This window comes from Callospermophilus lateralis, chromosome 6 (assembly GCF_048772815.1).
Source record: "Callospermophilus lateralis isolate mCalLat2 chromosome 6, mCalLat2.hap1, whole genome shotgun sequence".
NCBI lineage: Eukaryota > Metazoa > Chordata > Mammalia > Rodentia > Sciuridae > Callospermophilus > Callospermophilus lateralis.
In genome coordinates, this window is record NC_135310.1 from 40,048,506 (window position 1) to 40,072,875 (window position 24,370).

Below are 24,370 nucleotides of genomic sequence, written 5' to 3' on the forward strand. Positions count from 1 at the left end.
TACAATGGAGGTTAAGAATAAATCATCACAATAACAAAAGTCCATTTAGTTAACCTCTGCAGAGTTGGTGTTTTTTTCATGTCAACAAGTATTTTGCTTTGTATTCTGCCTTGGTTTCCATCATTGTTCCTTTCAAAACCTCCCAAGTCAAACTTTCCATGAAGAGCTATCCAAAACTGAGCATACACTGGGAATTCTGCTTCTCATGACCTAGTTGTATCACAAGAGGGATCAAAGGGGTTTTGTTCTGTTCCTATAATCAGCTATTTCTTTGAGAGGGCAGATTCATAAGAGTTTGAATTATGATTAGAAATGCAGACAAGGCAAGCAGCTACATGGCATTTTAATTACTTCCCTCCACTCCAGTGAAAAGCAACACTGGGGACAAACAAATGTCAAAGGTTAATTTCAGTTTGATTCTCTTTAAAGAGCAAATAATTTGACTGTCTCCTTTCTTCACAACCTTTTTCTTTCCCACCCCCCAATCTTGAGTCCATTTGTTCTTCTAGTCCTGCCATTTATTTCTAAAAGATCTACCTTTTGCACATGTTAAGATTCTTAACATGACAGATTCTTCTTCCTGCTGGACTCTGTATGATATAATACTAGTACTCACAAAGGGAACAGATGGCCTTTGGAATTAATTATAGTAGTACCTTGCTTGATCTGAGTCAGCTCATTAACATCCTCAATTAAGTGGTATGGATAATTCAGCATATGTGATTCTTATAAGTCACTTTCTGATATATGAGTTTGCAAATGAGTATATATGGAGACTTTTCTCCTGTCCTTTGTTGTGAGGGGACAAAAGCAAAAGGCAAGGAAACAGACTCATCCGAGGGATTTATTTAAACTCCTAGAGACTCAAACTTTAATATCCAGAATTTTCTCTAAGAACAGTGTACATTTAACTCAAGTTCCTATGTTTTCTTTTTTTTTTTTTTATCATATATTACTCTTTAATTAGATCTTTGTTTTACAATATGTTGTTCTTGTCAATGGGATACTTCAAAAATGTAAGCCTGACAGGAAAGCATTTTTTAAAAACGTACCATTGGAAGGAAAAAAAATTGTCATCTTTTATATGATATGGAACGTAATCATCTGGGAAGCTCTTTCTGAATATTTCTTTTCAGTCTATTATTCTTTAACCACAACTTTTAAAACAATTTGAGATTTAGAACTGATCTCTCGTTCCTAAGAAAGAAGTGTGTCCACTTTCTATATCCACTGTCATTAGTACTCTCTGAATGCCCCCCCGTAGGTGGCTGTTTCTGGATAAATCAGTTAGACTGGTGCACACTCATGTAGGAAGTCCTGTCTCATGGCTGATGATACACAGTGTTCACAACAGTAAAACACTTCAGGAGGGAGATGGGATTCAGAACAATGCCCAAAATATTGTAATTAGGGGAAATAACCCTAGATTTAACATTTTAGATCTCTCCATTATGAGGAATTAGCCTCAGGGAAAAGGAGAGGACTCTAAATGTACCGATTTGCCCTCACCTACTCAACAGCAGCTGAATAAGGCCACTTCAGCCAGAACCCAGGACAGTACTCTCCCCTTCAGCTCAGTCTGGCTGTCCAGTGGGAGGTGTTGAAAGGGAAGGGCGGGGGCACTAAGTACCTAACACTGTCAAGTTCCTATGTTTTCAACATATACATCTGTAATTTTATTATTTATAATCATCATTGAAGTCTGAAATAATTTTCTTTTTTTTTTTTTCCAATTCAACTTGATGAGCTCTTCTTGGCCTTCCAATGTATTCAAAATACTGTGCTATCAAGACAATTAAAAAAAAAAAAAGAGTTTTCCAGTTGCTATTGTTGCCTAACAAACTACCCCAAAATTGACTGCTTAAAATAACAGTAGACACGTTGTTATGGTCACATATTCAGTGGGACAGGAATACAGGAAGGGCTTCAGGGAGTGCATATGACTTCAGGTGTCTCACACCATTGTGCTCTGACAGCAGGAGACTTGAGAAGTTGGACTCCTTTAGGTAGCTTCAGGGACCCCACATTATGGTCTTTCTGAGTGACTTCTTGGTGGCTTCTGGACAATTAGACTGTTTACATGGCAACTCAGAATAAGTGTCAGGCTAAACACATGGAAATTTTATCACCTTTATGTAGCAGAAAGCTTTTCTTTCTTTCTACTCTTGGGGACTGAACCTGGGGCCTTGCACATGGTAGACAAGTGTTCCTCCCCAAATCACTGTATCACTTTTAAGACCTTTCTGTGCCTTCGAAGTCATGGGATATCATTGCTGCTGCATTCTATTGGCTATGAATTGTGCAGTCCTCCACCCTGCAAAATTCAGGGGGAGGTTAAGTAGACTGTATCTTATTGAGGGAATGACAGGTTCTATAAAGTACTGGAAATGTGGTCATCTTTTGAAAATACAATTTGCCATGATGAATGAAATGCAATATCTTTTCCAAATAAGTTCACAATCTAGTATAAAAACCCTGATTCTGCTGGACGCAGTGCGCATGTGTATAATCACAGCAATTTGACAGGCTGAGGCAGGAAGATCATGAGTTCAAGGCCAGCCTCAAAAACTTCAGCAACTAAGAGAGACCCTGTCTCAAATTAAAAAATAAATAAATAAAAATAAAAAGAGCTGGGGATGTGGCTCATAGCCTAAATGCCTGTGAGAGTTCAGTCCCCTGGAACCACAGTAAACAAAAAATACCCCTGATTCTCGAAGTATACATTGAAGCACCCCAAAACTCTACAGCAAACTAACAAGGCAACTGTAAGATGTTTTCCTTTTTTGATGGAAACAAAGTGACATCAGTTGAAATTTATACAAATTATTTCTATTAATTTGTTTGGACAGAATTACTCAATAAACAGAACAGCTAAGCATTTCTTTGCCCCAGTTGTGTTAGCTATTTTAGGACTCTAAAAAATGATCACTGCAGAGAGTTTAGGAAACTCTGGAATAAAACCAAGGCATAAATATCCAAGTGCAGTACTATAGGGCCCATAACTAACATTCAAAGGGTGAAGGACATTAATACAAATGGCACCATTAGCCTGCTCCTTTCTCTTCCCACTGTAGCTTTTACATTTGTGGAGTCATATGCACATATGTAGGTACACCCAGCTTTAAGGTCTGAGCTCTGTGTCCTCTTTCCCCTTCCTATTCCAAAAAAAATAGCTCATCCTTTGCCCCCAGAGTGAGCACACCTGAGGCAAATTAACCCTTTGAAGGAAGGAGTGAAGGAAGAGGCCAGTGTGGAAGCAGACTCAATGTGGATTTACACAAGGAGTTCTGGAGTGCCAGGTAACCAGAACATGATCGAGTATGCATGTGCTCTTGGTGCTACAGACCTTTAGCCTATTTGTAGAAATGTGGTTGGAGGGACTTTTAAAATATAAATGTCTGAGCAAGGCCTGGTCTAAAGGTGGTTGTGAGATCCAGCACAGAACCCAACATATAACTGATCCTTAACACTTATTTGATGAATAAATTAATTGAGGATATGTATTAGCTTTTCATTACTGTGACCAAAATACCTGATAAGAACAACTTAGAGGAGGAAAAGTTTGTTTGAGCTCATAATTCCAGGGATTTAGTCTATGGTGGGCTGACTCAATTGCTCTGGACCCCATGTGAGGCAGAACATCATGGTAGAAGACTGTGGCAGAGGAAGGTTCTTTACTCTTGGCTGTCAGGAAGGAGAGGTGTGGTGGGAGGAGGGAAAGGGAGAGGGAGAAAGAGAACACGTGCATACACACACAAGCACTCCAGGGGCCACAGGAAAAGTGCCCCCTTTCAGGGCATGCTGGCAGTGACCCACCTCCTCCAGTCTTGTCTCACCCATGGTTTCCACCCAGTTAGTTCCTTCAAACTAGGATGGAATGATTATATTACATCTCTCATTTCACCTCTGACTTTTCTTTCATTAACACAGGAGTTTTGAGGGGGACACCTCATGTACAAACCACAACAGGGCAGATTCGGATAATTATGATAAAGGTACTGCTGCTATGGAAACTGAAAAAAGAACCATTGATTCTGACTAGGGGTCTTGACTAGATATATTGCATTCAAAGTTGAGGGGAAAAGAAGTAGGAAATGGGATGAGAAGTCAGTAAACTACAGTGAATAATGAAACTAATAAAGGCAGAAAATTTAAATAATGTTCACCAAGAGTGAATCTTGGTCTAAAATCTTTCTGAACACTTACTGAGAAGCTGTCTTTAAAAAAAAATACTAAAGTACAAAAAGAATTATTTACAAAATGTAAAAACTCACCAAGCCACAAATACCAAAAAAAAAAAAAAACCCAAGAAAAATTTGTTTTTAAACTAATCATACATAATGATATTGCCTTTTAATATCAGTTTTATTTTCTTCATAGAGAACAGATAATTTTTATTTTAAAAATGATTGATAATTCACACAATTTGTACCCTATCATTATTAGTATTATCACATGAAATTTTATAATTGCTATCAAATTGGGAAAACCTCTTATGTTGTTAAATTGTTAAAGCCTGCTTTTTATTTTTAGTATAAATGCAGGTTTATTCTCTTCAAACCTAATATTTCTACTGTTATGTTTATTACAATTACTATAAAATTTTGAGGAATATGGAGATTTAATATGGCACATATTGCATTATCAAATATATTCCTGATGAGAAAAATAAATCTGTTTTGATTAGATCTTGATGAGAACCAAATCTTCTGTTAAAATTCTACACACTTGATGATTAGAAGAATTTTCTAAGATTAGCTTCTGCCTCCAAATAATTTCAACTTGTCTCTCTTCCATTACCACCTGCTGTCAGAGGTGAGCATGTTGTAGGAATCAACCACTGGCCCTGCACCTTTGTGTCAGGAGGCCAAAGAGTTGGCGAGTGGGCAGAGGGTATTTTGGTATCTCTTCTTACACTGGGATACCTGGCAATAACTTTCATAAAAATAACTGTGAACCTATAAAAAAAAAGGGACTATAGTGAAACATATGCATCCACTACTACTCCTTAGTCATATCCCCTAAAAGCACATGGCTAGCCATTCTCACCTGGTATGAGCAGAAGCTGAAGTGGAAAGAGACAATGCTTAACTAATTATAGTTAAAAAAAAAATACTTTTGTGAATATACAAAAATCCTGTGTCTACATGAACCTGTTGTTTTGAGAAAAGCTCAAGCAAATTAAACACTAGAAGCGTAAGGTTGTTTTTCACTTCTATGACCATTCTCACCATTCTGCATTCAGTAAAACAGAGAAGAGCCCAATAAGAATGTTCTGTGAGAGAAAGAACACTCAACTGGAATGGAGAGAATTGGAGATTTCATCCCAGTTCTCCTAGCTCTGATCCTTTGGATTTGTTGCCTTTTTTTTCATCTTCAAAAGAAGTGAGAAATGGCATTCCACTTATACAGTCCTTTGTGACTCCACTTGGAAGATAAGTTATATTAAATTATGCAAATTATGTGTATTTTAATCCATACTGATTCTGTCATTCAGTTAATCCTGTCTTTTCCATGACTCATGCTAATATCATCATATAACCAATGAGTAAGAACTTAAAAATAGTTGAACTCTACAATAAAGAAGTGTATAATAAAATAGTAATGAGAGTAGATCAAATGAGTTATCATTCTGAATGCTGTCATTGAAAGTATACCAGAGCTGGGTGTAGTGGTGCAGGCCTGTAATCCCAGGAGGCTGAGGTATGAGGATCGCAAGTTCAAAACCAGCCTCAGCAACTTAGCAAGGCCCTAAGCAACTTAGTGAGACCCTGTGTCAAAAATAAAAAGAGGGCCTGGGGATGTGGCTCAGGCAGTAGTGCGCTCGCCTGGCATGCGTGCGGCCTGGGTTCGATCCTCAGCACCACATACAAACAAAGATGTTGTGTCCTCCAATAACTAAAAAATAAAATATTAAAATTCTCTCTCTCTCTCTCTCCCTCTCTCATTCTCTCTTAAAAAAAATAAAAATAAAAAGAGGACTGAGGGTGTAGCTCAGTGGCAAAGTGCCCCTGGGTTCAATCTCCGGTACCAAATAAGGAAAGAATCAATGAATACTGGAGCATTTTTTTTTGTTCCAGTTTTCAAAAAGGTTGTCTTTCAAAAACAAATTGCAAGGCACACCAACTCTTTGTAAAAACAATTCAAATGCAGAAATTTATATAGCAAAAAATAGAGATCTTCAAATTTCATTCTTGAGGGGAATAACTGCTAACATCTTGGACAAGTTTGTGGCCTTCTAGAGGGATACTCTGCAATGGCAGTGTGACATTTTGAGGTATTAACTGAGGTGTTTTTTCTCTCTTTGTTTCCTAGTGGTCCGGCCTGTTACCCATTCCATCAACTAACACATTCTGCATTCATTGCCGCAGAGAAAAGATGGCCTAACTGAATGCAATTTAAAAATGACTTTTCAAAGTCAAAGTTTTTATTTTCTAGTCCTTGTGAGATAGAAAAAGACACAGGATATAGAAGGAATAATATGTAATAAGTCAGAAAAAGTCTTAGGTCTTTCAAGATTGGATTAAAATGATTTCAATTCTTAGGAATTGAGAGTCAGAGAGGGAGAAGGACTTCTGGCAGGTTATACTGCCTCTCTCTGAAAATTAGTAGAAGACCTGATTTTGGTGGAGGAATTACAATAAGGTGCCCTGGTAAGTGAATCTTTCCCAGGGTCAGTAGCTTAGACGGTTGACAACCCTTTTGTGCAAAGACAAAGATTTCTCCTTCTTTCAGCAGTCTTAAACCTCTGCCAAGGTCTTGATTTAATAAATTTTAGCCCTACTCATAGCCAAGTAAACATCTTTGAGCAGTGTTCAAACCACACAACTGTGTGAGGTATGCTTCCTTGTGCATTCCTGAAAAATGAGGTTCTCTACCCTATCTTCCCAACTTAAGTGAAGCTGATAGTGGAGAGACAAGACTCAAGAGGCTTGGGGAATTGGAAGGCAGAGAGTTTGTGCCTGCTTTCCTGGTAGATACTTGGTTAGGGATATTGACAAGGTCTCAGGAGCAGAAGTGCTAGTGGTATAATGACTTGTGTGATCTTAAAATGGGTGACCAGACAGGGTGAGAATGGATTTTAGGACACCAGCCCTGATACATGACATGACCAAGGATGAACTGTCCCCTTGTCCACATATTGGCCCTATAAAACCTTCCTGGAACTCAAATGCAACTTTATGAATTAAGTTTCTATCACCGTAGAAAAATAGGATTTAAACAGAAAATAAGTTTCCCCTTAAAAAAAAAAAAACTTATACAAATTGCTAATCTATCTGAGTTTGTAAACTGAGGTTCATTCATTGCCATTGTAATGCTAATAAAATTGAGTGTACACTTAAAAAAGTATTTTGAAAAGTTTCCCATGTTAGGACATAAAAACCTACCTCCCTTTGAAGAACACCTCCAAGCAAGACACAGCACAGCATTCATCCAGTCATTCTATGGCTGGACATTCAGGTTGTTTTAATGCTTCATTCTTATGAATGTTGCAGTAATAAATATCATTTAACTAAATCAGCCATTATTAGCAGTCTCTTTGTACCTAGGCACCAGGTACTGAGAGATGTACATTTCAGGCAGGCAGACAGATAGACACGATCTAAGAGATCATGTGCTAAAATTCATGTTCAGTTGTCAACTATTTTAGATTATATTTTTGTCAAGTGAAATATGTGACAAGTCTATATTTTAGACAAAAAAAAGTAGAGATAGCCTGGAGGGGTGGAGATAGAAGGCCAGGAGACCTACTGCTGTGGTCAGTTTTGTCTCCTTGTCTCCACCTCTGTGTCTCACCTTTAACCTGAGATGACTCCAAGTCCCAGGACTAGTCAGGAAAACACAGTTGAGATTTAAGTTTTGGGTCTGACAGAGGCAGTTGGCTTAGGTGTGCTTTATGGCTTTTGTGTCTCATGCTTCTGTAATTTAATACTAACTATTCAAAGGTTTTCCTTTTTTGTTTTTTTCATTTTGTTTCTATAATACATAATATATCATTCTAATTAGAATACATATTGCAGTGTTCTGTACTGAAAATACTGTTCCAGAAGAGGAACATTTCCTTGTTTAGCTTTCAAATATACAGAACTTACCCACAGATGTTGGCAACTACTGGTTCTTCCATAAGGCTTTCTAAAGATTGAATGAATCATACACATCTGTACAACTTCAATATAGTGGGCACAAGCTCATCTTCAAGTATATAGAGACTTAAAAATGTACAACTTTATCTATTTTGGTCTCCCTTAGCTTTTTGTGAATAGTTTCTCTAAGTGTTCCTGGTGTAGAATGGCCAGTTCACTTTATGTGACTTTAGAAAAGGGTTGAATTGACCCAAATGTTCCATAGAATATTCCTGCAGTCACTCTGGGTGGATAACACAGTGAAAACAACATATGTACCAATAACAGCTGCCCTGTGTGTGTGTGTGTGTGTGTGTGTGTGTGTGGTAAAATTAAACAAAAGTGGAAATATGTTGGATTTTTATTTCTGAGAATTAAGAAAATAAAAAATCTGAACACTCTGCCCAAACTCTCAATTTTGTTAACAGAAGAAGTGGGAGCAAGACCCCATAGAAGAAAACACAAAGTGTAGTAGAGTGGTGATAATGTGGTAACTTCCAGTTAGTGATTGGGGATCAAGTATATACGGATAATGTATTTTTTCTCTTTAAAGATTTTATTTTGGCTAATATCAGACTCAAATTTGCAAGAAGAATTAAAAGAATTTCCATATACTCTTTACCAAGGTTCCCAAAAGGATAAAAATGGGAAGTTGAAGATCTGATGCCACTTACCCCTAAATATTTTCAATGTATATCCAGAGATCAAGGGCCTTCTTTTACATAACCGCATGTAAGTATCAACTACATTGATATATAACTATTACTTAATATATAAACATTTTTCAACTTGTCCCTATAATATCCTTTATAAAAAAATAAACAACAACAAAACCCTTCCAGATCACACATTGCATTCAAACCTGGGACAATTCTTTTTTTTTTTTTTTTTTTTTTATGCCACTGACAATTGGGAAGTGTATGGCATATGGTACTGTGGAATGTTCCTCAGTTTGAATTGGTCTGAAATTTTCTCATAATTAGGTTCAGGTTATGCACTTTGGGCAGAAATTCTACAGGAGTGGTGATGTGCCCTTCCCAGAGCATCATTTCAGAAGGTGCATGAGAACAACCTGTACCATTACGGATGATGTCTAACCATTTGATTAGGTGGCATGTGCCAGGATTCTCCACTGACTTATTATTTTCAACTGTAATTAATAAATATTTTGTGGGATAAAATTTTGAGACTATGTAGATATCCTGTTGCTCATCAAAGTGGTAAATGCTGGTTTAGTGTCCTCTAATGATTCTTGCCTAAATCAGTTATTTTATGATGGCAGGTAAATGATGATTTTCCAAGTATATCATTCTTTTTTTAATGGATTCTTTTTTTATTTGTTCTAATTAGTTATATATGACAGTAGAATGCATTTTGACATATCATTCTTTTTATATTTATTAGTTGGCTTTATATTATAACAAAGAGTTTTCTCTTGTAGATAGGTATGCATATGCATATGTAAGTAACTCACAAGTTCTTATTTTATACAATGAATTACAATCAGTTACTATTTATATTGATGCTCAAATTTATAAGATTTGACTAGTGGGACTACTGGGAAGTGATGCAAATTGACTTCTTTGTCTTTGAAAATTTTGTTCTTTGCTTTTTCCCCAATCATTCTTGAGTACTTTCTAACCTTCTGGCATCAAAAGATATTCCAAGCTTAATTTGTACTTTCCCTGCCCTGCTCTAGTTTTGTTTTTTAAGCAGAGAATAGATATCATTCCTTCCAGCCTTCTAAGCAGAGAGTTGGGAAATAGAACTATGCTTCTACATGAACACATACAGTGTATATAACCTGGAGTTCAGGCTAATATCTCCAATTTCTACTCAAAGCCTCACAGTTCAGTATCATCTCCTTTTCCATATCACGGTTTCCTAGGCTTCAGTCTGTAGTCTCTGGCTTCATTTGTATGGGCTTGTGGTGAGGCAGAGCATCATGGTGGAGCGGACATGGTGGAGCGGACGTGGTGGAGCCGAGATTGTTTACCTCATGGTGGTCTGAAAGCAGAGAGAGAGAAAAAGAGAACACAGAGAGGGAAATGGGCTGGGAGTAAGATACTGTTCCCAAGGGCACTTCCCCAGGATCCCATCCTTTCAACTAGGTCCCACCTCCTGTAGTTTCCACCATGTCCTGGTCTTCCATTCACCAGTAACTCAATAGATAAATCCATTGATGAGGTTAGATTTATCATGATCCATTCATTTTCTAAAAGCCTGACCTCTGAACATTGCTGCATTGGAGACCAAGCCTTCAACACCTGAGCATTTGGGGAACATTCCAGATCCAAACCGTAACAGTGAAACACATAATTCCCATTGGCCACAATATATTTACTTATTCTCTTGATCTTAGAATACACAAGAAGTAGTTTCAGAATTACTAACCTATTTACCTATTACTGATTAAACTTCAATCATCAGTCAATTCTTTTTATCTTTTGACTGAAGGTATATGATCCAAATATCCTACTCAGAATTTTCTTGGGTTAGCTGCAGTAATTTTGTTCTTTGCTTTTTTTCATTTGTATTTCATTTTTGAGGTCCCAAAATCCTTGTTTCCTTGAGTATATGGAACGTTATCATGATATCACAAGCCAGGATTATATAAAACGGTTATCATTTCCCAACATTCCTTTTATTCCAACCTCAGTGTTTCTGTTTTTATCTGCATGTTTCTCCATGCACAAATGAGTAGACATTGTATGTATTTTCTAAATTCCTCTTCTTATATAAAAATAGCTTACTATACATATACTTTATTTTTTCATTTAACAGTATATCCTGAAAACCATGCCATATTGGTAACTAGAAATCGTATTCTTTACTTCCGCTGCATAGTACTCCACTGTGTAGATTTACCATAGTTTATTCAACTACTCTCCCATAAATTGGTATTTAGGTTGTTACCAGTATTTTAAAATTATTGCCAGTACCACAGTGAATAATTTTAATAGTCAAGTAAAGATGTAGTTTTCTATTGCTCGAAATGTATTTTCAGGATAAAATCCTTGAAGTGAGATTGCTGGATCAAAAGGTAGATACACATGTAGTTTTGTAAGGCAATATAAATTCCTACCCATAAAGGTCCCATGCATACCCATCAGCAACAAATGACAGTGATTATTTTAAATTGTTGCCATTTGACAGAGGAGAAATATCATCTCATAATCTTAAAAAACACATATTTATCTTAATATGAAAGAGGTTGATTATATTTTCATCATATGATTTTTTTGCCTTAGATTATGTATGTGTGTATAGAAACAATATATGTTGCAAATATTTTCTTCTAATTCTTTGATTGTCTCTTGATCTTGTCTTTTTTGATGTTGATTTTTTCCAGCTATTTTATTTGTAAAGTAACATGAACATCAATATTTTATTGTATCTGGATTTGAAACATACTTAGGAAGGCTTTGCCTCCACAAAGGTTAAAAGAAACCCACTTATGCTTCCTTTGAGAACTTTCGAGTCTTCATATTTTTAAATTGGGACACCTATTTAATTTGGAATTTATTCTTACTGTGTCAAGTGTAGATTTGATTTTATCACTTTTTAAATGGCTACCCAGTTGTCCCATTTATTTAATTCTAAATTTGCCCCAGATATTTGAGAAACACTTTTACCATATACAATTTTTTTGAGTCTACTTTCTATTCTGACAATACTGTTTAGTAGACCATGACTTTGTGTTCATGGAATAAATGGAATGAATGAAATAAATATGCTTACCTTTGAACACTTGAAGGAGTGGCCAACTCTACCTTGAGAAGAAAGTGGTAGATTTAGAATCATCAATTCTCTCCTCAGAAATCTCCATATCTGTAACCCAGGACCCATTTTTGACAAGACTCTACCTAAGCCACTCAGAGAAAGAGAAGTCCACTTTGGTTAAAAAGATATTAAAAGCAGGAATCTCCAAAAAGCTAGAGACACTGTTTTCATGTTTGTGGTTGAGCTTGGGGAGGCAAAGAAGAATGGAAATAAGACCTGGTTTTTCCACTTAGTCGGGTAGTTGAATTAGCTGACCTTTAAGGTCTCCTCCACTGAGTTTTATGGTTCCGTGAATCATTCCTCTGACTCAGGCCAACTTAGTGATGAAATGACTCTGGGAGGGGTGGAGGTCAGAGGTGAGAACAAGGGTAGGAGAGAAGAGATTTTAAATGACAAAGTACAGAGTTAAGAAATGAATTTTTTCCCTTTCAAAATCTAAAATCATAGCAGAGAGAGCAAAGATGTGCATTGGTGGAAAGAAATGTTGGATGGATAGGTAAATGGCATGGGGCTGTGTTGCAGTTATGGTGGGAGAGGATTGCAAGTGATTGGATAGAATTTTGAGAATGAATAAGATGACAGCAAAAATCGCCTGCCTGTTTCCATGGTGAGGACAGTGTGTTGCACTTGTGACAATGTCCTTAGAATGGTTTTACCTTCAGTTCATCTGTTCTGCGTGCTTGCATAAAAAAGAAAAACTACTTGGATAAGACAGTGTAATGTAAAGCGGTGAAGTTTTCTGAATGGAAGCAAATGTGCTACATTTTTTAAATGATCTTCAGATTTTAAGGCCACACTTAGAAAAACATTAAAGTAGAAGAAACTTTTCAATGTCAGAAAGTTAGTATGAAGCCAGGTGAGGTGGCATGTGCTCATAATCCCAGCAACTAAGGAGGCTGATGCAGGAAGATCACGGGTTCCTGGGCAAGTAGCCAGACCCTGTCTCGAAATAATAATAATAATAATAATAATAATAATAATAATAATAATAATAATAATAATAAACCAAGCACTGAGAATATAGCTCAGTGGTAGAGAATCTCTGGATTCAATCCTATACCCCCCCAAATTTTTTAAATGACAAAAAAAAAAAAGATGTTTGTATGAGCAGACTGTAAATATCTTAAAGCAACTTGATCTTATTTGGCTATTCAATGATAGAAGATATTTTCCTAGCCAGATACGCTAGCTCACGCCCATAATCCTTGCAGCTTGGGAGGCTGAGGCAGAAGGATTGTGAGTTCAAAGCCAGCCTCAGCAAAAGTGAGGTGCTAAGCAACTCAGTGAGACCTTGTCTCTAAATAAAATACAAAATAGGGCTGGGGATGTGGCTCAGTGGTTGAGTGCCCCTGAGTTCAATACTTGGTACCAAAAAAAAAAAAAAAAAAAAATTAGATGACAGAGGAGAGGCAGTTTGTGAATCCTTGCGGTGGAAAGTGCATATGTCATTTTGATTTTGTCTTAAAGCAATACTCAAAACTACGATACAGAAGGAAAAGAAGAGCTGGTGAGTGAGAATGAGAGAGGCACTGTGGTGACTTATATCATGTTTGCCTGTCATGTCAATGACAATAATAATCATGATTGATAGAAAGGCATGCTGCAAAATTTGAGCTCTATTACTGCTGTGAGGGGGTCTTTCTATCATCACGGGGTGAAACAAATCTAAGAGTGAAAATTCCTGAGCAAGCTACACCATGAATAAGAAAAAAAAAATAATGTCCACTCATAAATGGCTCCATGGTCTCCTGCCGCTCTTTGTTTGGCAAACTCAACTCTGCTTTGCTCAATTTCTGAATGATTGAGCTGCAAAAGATAAGTAGCCCTGACTCATCCTTCTGTACCCTATGTAGCTCTTTCATTCTGAATTGTACAGAGAGAACAATAAAGTATCTTTTATTAGCCCTTTGAGTAAATGTATTAATTTAAAAAACATTTTTTGAAAACCTCCTCAGAACCCAGCACAGGGATAATTCTTTCTATAGTACTTCTGGGGCTAGGGTGTAGCTGTGGTAGAGTGCTTGCCTAGCATGCATGAAGCCCTGGGTTTAATCCTCAGCACAGTCTAAAAATAAAATATAGTACTTTCCAATGGTCAATATAGGGACTATTTATATATTTTATTATTATCCATATAAATAACTAGCACATAAGCTCCAACAGATGAGGAACTTTGGTTACTGTTTTATTCCAATGCCAAAACATGGCCTGGTACATGATGTGCACTTAATGTTTGTCTAATGAATAAATAAATGAATAATAGATGGAAAGTGATCCAGGGATGAATAAAACAGAATATTTCACTCCTGAGAATCTCACAGTGATGTGTATAGGTGGAAATAGACAGGAAGATAGGTAATTATAAGTTAATGTGCTCACTCAAGTGATGAGGTATGAGATTCTAAGAACCATTTCCCAGCTTGGATTTGGTGACTGTGGTGGAAAAATATTATATAAATCTGACTATATTATTAATAGTACTTGTATAATCCTATTTTAGTCATGTTTTATTTTTTCCCATATTGTCCAACTTAATATTTGGCATCTGAACATGGATAGGCCAGTGAGCAAAAGCATGAGTCTAGTAATAGAAATAGTTATTGAAAGCTCAACTTCATAGCATTAATCCAAACATTTTCATTTTTGAATTCATTTAATACTCATAAGACCCTCTGAAGTAGTTATAATCATCATTCCCATTTTATGGTTGCAGAAACTGAGGCACAAAGAGGTCAACTGATTCATTCATGACATACAGTTAGCCAGTGATGGGACCAGGACTGATTCCAGAGACTTTGTTCTCAGTGCTCTTTGATCATAATGTGCTTTCAGGACTTTCTTTACACTGGGGCATATGTGTTCAATAAATTCAACATTTCCCTTAAGAATATTTGTAAGAGTAGAATATTGAGATAAAAGAATAAACCTCTAATTGTAGAATTTCAGTCACCAGCCAGTGGGCACATTTGGGGAAGAGGTGAAAGGAATCTTTAACAATGCTCAATTTGCACCCCTGTATCCATCTACTGATTTGTCAAACAAATTGCAGACATATGGGTATGTCACAGCGGTCTCTGTACACAGTCACTGAGATGGAATATGGTGTACAAAGAGTTTATTAGGAATCAACTCTTTTGAAAAGAAGTGGGTGAAAGCGAATTGGACTAAGGGAGAAGTCAAATTGCAAAGCAAACCAATGAGGAGAACTGTCTCACTTGGTAGGAGCTCTGGAGTCAGAACTGTTCATCATAGTGTCCCAGATCAGCTTCAGGTCTCTATCGCCCTCCACAGTTGTTTTCCACTGCTCTTGATTTTTTCTCACTTGGTGGATACAGATGACCTCAGGCGAGATGGTCTACAGCTGAGGCCAGCCCCTATGGAATCAATGGAGGTTCGAAGTTGACCACACCACCCATAGCAAGGCAGCACCTCCTTCTATGAAGGGGGATCTGACACCTCTCTGTTTGTCACAGGGTACCAGGCTGTGGGCTAAGTGAAAGGAGTAAGTAGATAAAGAAGACACAATCTGACAGTTAAGTAATCCTAGATTCTGTGGACACAGTTACTGATTAAAAGAGAATCGTGATGATAGTAGATCCAGCAGTGTCTGAATCTAGATGACCCTTAAGTTTTCTTTACGTGGGCCAACACATCCTTCTTTTTGCCAGTTTGTATTGGACTTTCCAGAGTTTTCAAGATGGTAGAATACAGGAGGTCGCATTCCTGGCTGCTCTGTGGAGTGAAACCAAGAAAGCAGACAGGCAGCTTCTTAGCAAGTGAGGTACTGGAGACCTTTAGGGACACTATAAGTCCACAAGGTAGAAACTCTCTTGCCTCATATCCATTCTATTAGATGTGTAGACACACAAACTACATGAGAAAGCGAGGGAACAAATCACCCCAAACAAACTAAGATACTTCAGTAACAGAATCCATCCACACCACAGTGGAAGAAATGTCAGAAAAGGAGTTTAGAATGTACCTAGTTAAACTGATCTGTGAAGTAAAGGGCAGTATAAGAAATGAAATCAGAGAGTAAATTAAGGAAGTGAAAAATCACTTTAATAAAGAGGCAGAGATTGTAAAAAAAAAAAAAAATCAAGCAGAAATCCTTAAAATGAAGGAAACAAAAACCAAATTAAAAATTCAATAGAAAGCATCACCAACAGACTAGAGTACTTGGAAGACAGAACTTCAGGCAGTGAAGAGAAAATACATGATCTTGAAAATAGAGTTGACCACGGAGAAAAGATGTTAAGAAACCACTAACAGAACTTCCAAGAACTTTGGGATAATATGAAAAGACCAAATTTATTGGGATAGATAAAGATGCAGAGATACAAACCAAAGGCATGCCCATCTTTTCAAGGAAATAATATCAGAAAATTTCACAAATGTAAAGAATGAAATGGAAAATCAAATACCTTAAGATATATAGATCCCCTACTCCCATATGTCCACTATTTCAAAATTAAATGGCAAACTTATAAATATCTCAGAGATCAAGAAAGAAAGCTCAAGAAAAGTAAATAAAAAGTGCTTTAAACTAAGTGATAATGAAAGCTTAAAATGATTGTGAGATGAAACAGTACTCAGATAAACATTTATAAAGTACTTATATCAGAAAGAAGCTAGAATAGCAATCAAATTATTTTCAAATTATGTAGTAGGAAGGAAAAAATAAGAGTAGAAGCAGTAATATGTGAAATAAAGAAGAAATAATACAGCTAAAATTTTATAAAAACAAACAAGTGTAATCAAGAAGCAAGAACACAAAAATTAATGTCAGTGGAAAGGAAGCTATCAAAATAACCCTACATATGCTAAAAAATACATTAAGGTAATATTACAATTGTATACCAATACATGTGATTGATTTATTTTTATTTATTTATTTTAAAATATTCTTTTAGTTGTAGTTGGACACAATACCTTTATTATATTTATTTTTTAAATGTGTTGCTGAGGATCAAATCCAGCACTTTGCACATGCTAGGTGGGCAATCTACTGCTGAGCCCAAACTCCAGCTCCATGTGATTAATTTCTAATGTAATAAATCATGCAGGAAAACAGTCTGCATAATTTTGAATTTTAAAAAAAGTAATGGAAATGCTTTTTATATTGCTTGTATTGGTTATATACATGTCAAAACTGACAAATTTCATACTTCAAGTATGTGCACTTTATTGTACTTCAGTTTTACCTCAATAAAGCTATGTGGGGAAAAAAAGGAGACGACACAATCCCTTTGTTCAAGGAGAAATTGTTCCATCTGATCTATCAATGGTTACTTATGACTTTTTCTTTCTTAAAACTTCTAGATTCCCCATGACCCTAGTTGAGGGGCTTTCTTGTCCATGGATAAACAATAGTGATGCATTGAAAATGGCACAGAAATACGTATGTTTGCCCTCAGAGAAGTCATTTTTTCCTGAAGCTTAGTTCTTATGATGAACATGACAATATTCTCTGGAGAGACTTGTGAAAAGTAGACAAGGTATTTACCAATTAAAGAGTTCAAGTACTTAGTAAGTGCTTGACAAATAGCAGTAATTAGTAACAGTAAATTATTGCTACCCTCCTCGCCCTTACTGGCCACCACCACTGACCTTCACAATTGACTACAAACTTTTGAAGGGCTCTGTCATATTCTCTCCTCAAATATGTTTGGGTCTTCAGTTTTAATTTCAGCGCTCTTTAGCTGTCTGCTTCCTGTAAGCTTACTTCTGTCTTTCTTACGTTGCTGTCTGTATTTGTTCTTTTCTAGGACAACTTTCTTTAAAGCTTCTACTTCATTCTTTAGCTTTATTTTCTTGACTACAAACTCATATCTAGGAAGCCCACATCCTTCAGCTCAGCAGATTTTTTAAAAAAAAATTTTTTAGTTGCAGATGAATACACAGTACATTTATTTTTATGTGGTGCTGAGAATCGAACCCAGTGCCTCACACATGTGAAGCAAGTGCTTTAACACTGAGCTCCAGCCCTCAGCAGATATTCTTACACATCAAAACATCCTATTTTTTTTTAAATAAATTCCTCCAGGATGACTGAAAAGGAGCAACTATTTCTCACTGATATCCATCACTCATGATCCCTCCTTTGTTGTTATTGAGTATCTATTGTGTTTTCTACTTGACTTGTATATACTATTCATAGGAATGTTATTACCAGGGGCAGAAGTGATCTTAGAATACTTCGGCCTCATATCTCTTATTTAGAAGAGGGGGAAATTGATCCTAGAGAAACTAGTTCAGCTCACATTCACATAGTAAGCTAAGCAGAGACAAGAACCTCACTAATTGAAGCTGCTTCTGGATGCCCTTTGTCTATCCCTTATTTTCTGTGACAATCATGCTGTCTTGTTTCATGTTCTTAGAGCATTGATAAATGAGTCAATGTGGTTACCAGAGGAATTTCTTTTTAAAAGCTTAGTAAACATGTGAGGGTAGATGGTTAAGCACTTGGGAACAAATGAAAGTGAGGTGATGAGACTTTCTGCTTCCTCAATTATAAACACTCCAGAATGAGGGAGATGGGTCAGTCTTGAGCATAAGCTATCTTCATCTCCATTCTCCTGTCTCTCTCTTTCTATGCTTCTGCCAGGGATGGTACCACAGCTAAGCTATCTGCATTAGGCAATGCTTCAGGAAGAATTGGGGCAAAAGTGTCCATCTGAGGTTCTCATCATCTTGCAATCCTAGATCTTAGATATCTGTTCTTTTGAGATGAGGGCAGGACCCTACCTTGCAAGTCTCAGAGCCAGTGTGGTGAAGGACCCTGTAGATCTAGCTGGTGTTCTCAAAGCCAAGTTGCTCAGGGGAATTCACAATCAATCCTGAATGAAAAAAGGGAATAAGTGCAGGTTTCTGCTTATCAGGAAGTGTTATCTGAGTTTGGATGGACACTGTTTAGTAATGTGAGGAATCCCTGGTTTCTGCGCTCTCCCTGAAACAGCTCTCAGAATCAGTGACTTCAGAGAGTTGAGAAGTTTCCCTTTACTCAAGCTCTGGTGGTTCATGGTGCTCTTTGCTGACAGCTTAATGTATGCGCAGAAAAATTCAGTTTAGCTTGGGCCTGTTCCAAATTGCAGATTTCCTTTGCATTCTTGACCCCTCTACTCTGACCTTTGTGGGATTTGCAGAGGAGGACAAGACAATCTGGAGGGAAAAAATTCTAGTTATTAACCATAACGATAAATTAGTTATGTTGGGAAAGGTATCTTCAAGTCAAAAGTTATATCCCACAGACCACCTAAGTAAGAGATCACAGATTACAAACTGTGTCACTGTTTCTGAGTGACACCGTTTGGGTTTGCCCAACTTACTCTGAATAACTCAACACGTTTCAAATCAGGAGTCTTTTCTACATAATTTTTGTTGGGGAGGTTTTTGTTTTCCTAAATTTTTAGAGTCACAGGATCAGCAAGCATATTCTTTTCCTTGTTGTATGAAGCCCAAATACCATCTTCACTCATTAACTGACGATATTGTTGGATATATTATTAAGAGGTTACTGGGAGTATAAGCCCTATTTTTAATTCTCAAAGCCATAGGATATCACTAACTATTATTCACTGTTCCTAATAATGAGGATGTCATTGCACACTTTACCCTTTCATAAATATCTGTTCATCAGGAGTGGCAACTAAGAATGAACTATCCCTGCCCTTGTGGAGGCTGCAGGTCCTGAGAAAAATCAGAATCTGAACTGGTACCAGAAAGATACCACCTCTTTAAGTTGCTGGAAAATATTGTTTAATATGATCATAATTTAATGCCAGAATTGTTCGAAGTGGCCCAAGAGACAAATGCACAGAAGGGATATGTCAACCTGGGTCAAACACAATGGTGGGCAACTTTTGCTTAAGAGGGTTGGAAAATAAAAGTGGAAAATTTCACAAAGATAGCTCTTGTATTTTGTTTGTAGTTCCTTCTTTTCTCAAAATAGACCTGAACAATGGCTTTTGGGCTTTGGTTCAGAGCACAGCTATTTGATCTGGTTGCTCCTGGAATGGCCTGGAGTTATAGTGGGCAGGGAGAGAATGTTGGCTCAGCTCATTTCTGCTTGCATAGATTCAAAACACTGAATTCTTTTCAGAGATCTTAAAGATATTTTATTTAAATATATAAATTAACAAATAAGAACAATGAAAATGCCAAGAAAAGAAGCCCTATCTGAATATCAAGAAGCCTGTATCAGTTAGATCTGCTAGTCTCTGAAATAGCATATCTGAGGGGCTAGGAGCAGCCCTGATGCTTAAAAGCATTTCAAACTGGAATGACTAATATAAGAATAAACAAAATAAATCATAGTTTGTACTACCAAAGGAATAGAAGAAAAAAACTTAGCAAAGATTTTCTCTTTTTTTTTTTTTTACTTTTTTGGGCATTTAAAAAAATTTATATAAGACAGCGACATGCCAGAGATATGAAAAATTGAGCTTTATATGTGTAATGAGAATTGTAATGCATTTAGCAAAGATTTTCTACGTCTTTTTTCCTATAGTTTTCGTGCTTAACCATTATCAACACAGTAAGGATTATCACTTCCCAATTTAATTGATTTCTGTTGGACATGTTTCCATAAACTATAGAACAATAATGAGAGGCAAGGAATTTCAGTCATTGTATGACAATAAAATTACAGTGAGACATGAACTTAATCTATACATATGGAGCAAATATCCCGCAGCATAAAGGAGAAAATTGGGCGAGTTTTCAGTGTGTTTTAATTCCAGAAGTTATTGGTAGATAATACTGTACTAATGTCCTCTTTTGTTCTCACAACAAATAGAAGGTGTCAAAAGCAACATCACAACATCAATTGTAACACTGACACTGGGTTCTTCCTGTGTCCTCTACATTGCCAGCATTTGGTGTCATTTCTGCGATTCAGGTCATGATGTAAAAGGCAGATTAACCACATTATACTCTTCCAGAATGCATTGGCTTCAATATATTAAAACTTTAGAGTCATCATTTTCTGGAAGTGAACGTAGAAAGATATTTGCTTCTTTGTAGTGAATATTGAATAAAAAAACCCAACACTGTTTTTTGTTCTTGACTGGAAGGAAAAGAGATGAACTTGACAAACAAAATGGATAATATGAGTTTGGAGTATTGGTAATTAGCAAGAGAAAATTTTAGCATTTAAACAAGTCAGGAAGAATCCAATCTTTCTAGCGTATCAGGAGATGTTTCTGAAGTATTAAGATCAGGATGTGGACTATAGCAAACACGAGCAGTTGGGGGAAGAGAAGAGGGAGGAGAGGGAGCAAGAGAAAGGTGGTGGTGGTGGCAGACAGACTCTCTTTTTCTGGCTTTTAGGTAGGAAGCTCTGAGGCAGAGAGCAGGTGGGCACCTAAGCAGGAATACTCAAGCAGGCCTTTTCAGCAGAGGACAGCAGGCCCAGCTGCTTCTGGTAGGCCAGTGTATCAGAGACACCCAAGGTGAGTCACCAAAAGAAGACAGAAGTGATTTGTTCTCTGCCTCCTTTTGAACTTCTGCTCTGTGGGTGGGCCAGGGCTTGCAGGTGTCTGTAGCCAGGAGAGACCAGGCCTCACCAAGATCAGCTTTCAGTTTTCTGTTATCCTCAACCCTTGTCTCAAGCTATTCAGCCAATATTGCATCTTTAATGGTTAAGCTCTGGGGCAGGTGGCTATTTGTAAGGCTACTAATTAGATAAAGGGACTGATTTGCACTAGGATGCAGATAATGCATGGAATTGTGCCAAGGCCCACAGCTCAGGAGTTTATGACCCCCAGCTACCATGGCGACCATGCCTATTCAGCCAGAGAAGGCTTTCTGTTGTGGGGCAGGAGGCAGCACACAGGCAGAGTGTCAGCTTCTGTGTGGCTTGAAATTGAAAACTGAATGTGGAAGTGAAGGGGCAGGAAGGCAGGAGGGCACTAGATTTTCCATTTACACCCAGATGGGTAGATTGTTCTCTGAGTTCTTTCCACTGAATTGTAAGAAAAAAACAGGGTCTTCTCTTGTGGTCAACTGTCTGATGAGCCTGATATATGGAAAGAAAGCTTTCGTTTGTGAGAATCTTTTCTTCTTGCATCGTCCCCGTACTTCATAGCCCCCACCTCTACATCTTTGATTTCCTATTCTTTTATTTTTTTCAAATAGTTTGTCGTGTTTACTAAGAGGAGTATATTGTAAGGTTCAAGGTCATAACTCTAGAAAAAACCAAGGCAGATTTCTTTGTGTTAATATGTATAATACAGTCAGAGCACTCTAGAGCTGGGAGGCACTTTAGATCACATGTTCATAGGCCTGGTTTCCTCAGGACTGTCCTGTGGTCCTGGCGTTATAGTTAATAGTTCATTCCTCTCTTGACTCTCAAGTGACCCTGAAGGGCAATGGCTGCCATACCAGCCTATTATCCAGTGCTTCACTGTAAAGATCAAGAAACCCAGCGTGTTTTAAAATCTTGATCTCCAAGCAGAGAAGTCAGAACTCCTGAAGTAGAAAGAAACATTAAAAATTGGTCACATAACAGTAGGTGACATGAAGGATTCATTAAATCAAGGCTGAATTAGGAAGAAAATGAAACCAGAAAGTGACTGAAAGACTGGGAGGAGGAGGAGGAGAGGGAAGGACTGAGTGAGGGATTAGAGGAAAAAATAGGCAGATTAAGAGTCATGGAATTTAAGAACTGAAAGGAGAGGAAGATGTGGTCAGATGTGGGATGTTGAGTTTATAATTTCAGAGGTGTCTCATTTGTAGTATGACCTGGGATGGTGGATTTCCCTAGACAAAAAGATGGACCCATTAGAGGATTAACTGAACAGTTTAATAAAGCGACTGTTTGCAGAGATGTGGGTAGGATACAACAAAAACCAAAAGGACAACATGGTACTACAGCCAGGAAATAGCAGTGATGGAAATCCAAGGCATTTTCATCCCTAGATCTGAAGAACAAAATGGAGAGGGAGTGGTGTCATCAGAACCTGCTCCAAGGAGTTCCGCCCATAACTGGATGGATGCAGTGATTTCCCTTGACTGGGAAAGAATATGTGGGAATGGGATGACCAACTGGTCCTTCCCTTGAGTCTCCTGCCAAGACCTTATATTTGTTAAACCTAACTGGGAGACAGGAAAGAAACAAAACCAAACCCCAGGAATACAGAGGGTTGATCTGACAAGGCAAGCAGAAAATAATTAGCACTTTGAAGAATTGTGGAAATAGAGAGTTATACCATTTGTCTGTAGTTATTGACTCTTTTTCAGGATGATAGTCTATAGATACTGACTTTTTTTCCAGGAATATAGTGAGATATAGGATGAAAGAAAAATATAATTTATAAGAAATTTATATATATTAATTGTTATTTTGAGGAACTATGAAAAATGATAACTAATTCTATAAAAATGACTAGGAAGCAACCTAAGATTCTAAATTCCCATAAAAAGTAATAGATTGGGTAATATCTTCATTTTATATACTTATATTTTACAAATTATAAATTTGGGGGCATTACAGAATAACAGACTAGATGTATACTCTATCTCAAACAACCAGAAAACCAGATAAAATATTTGAAGCAAAGGATTTCAGACTATCAACAGGAAGCTCAGGAGAGTGATCCCTGAAAGAAAGGCACAATGTGGAAAAGGGGACATGATTTCCAGTTTACTGCTTGGGAGTTTGTAGGCTGAATTCTAGGGAAGCAAACCTGAAGGGTGACTGGATGTTTTGCTGAATTAAGAACACAGAGTTTACACGTCAGAGAGGTCCAATGGCTAGCATTTGCAGAGCAAAATTACTGAAAAGGAGATGCAGATATGAAAGAATTCCAGAGACTTACAGGAAGATTCCCTCAAGAGTTTGACTACTTTTCTGAGCATGCACATGAGAAAACTATTCCAGGTTGGGAAAAGAAGCACTGTAAGATCTGGATATAACAATCCAACAACACTTGGAACTTAGGCAGGCTAGGAATAGTTCATGTTCCTGTCAGCCAGAGTGGAAAGACTCTTAGAAAGGGCCAAATTAGAGGTAGACTAAAGCCTGCTCTGCACTTGTCTTAATGCCTACAAAGGCAAACATTGATAGAATCAAATCATTTCATAATAACTAAATTGTCCCAGGAAAGGTTTCACAATATTAAAAGGATAAACAACAATATCCAGCTGCCAAAATAATCATATTTGCTAGGTCTGTTATACAAGCAAAAGATGATCAGACATTCAAAAACAGGAGAAGTAGACCCAAAAGGAGAAGAAAAATGAACACCCCAAACAAACAAACAAAAATATTAACTTTAGAAATACCTTAGACACTAGACTTAGCAGATAAAGATAGTAAAACAATGATTATACTCTAAGTGCTTAAAAGGATAAAAGACAACATAAATACAATAAAATGAAAATAAATAAGACCATATTAGACACTGCAGAAGAAAAAATTAGTGAACTAAAAAATCTACCCAAACCCATGCAGAAAAAGAAAT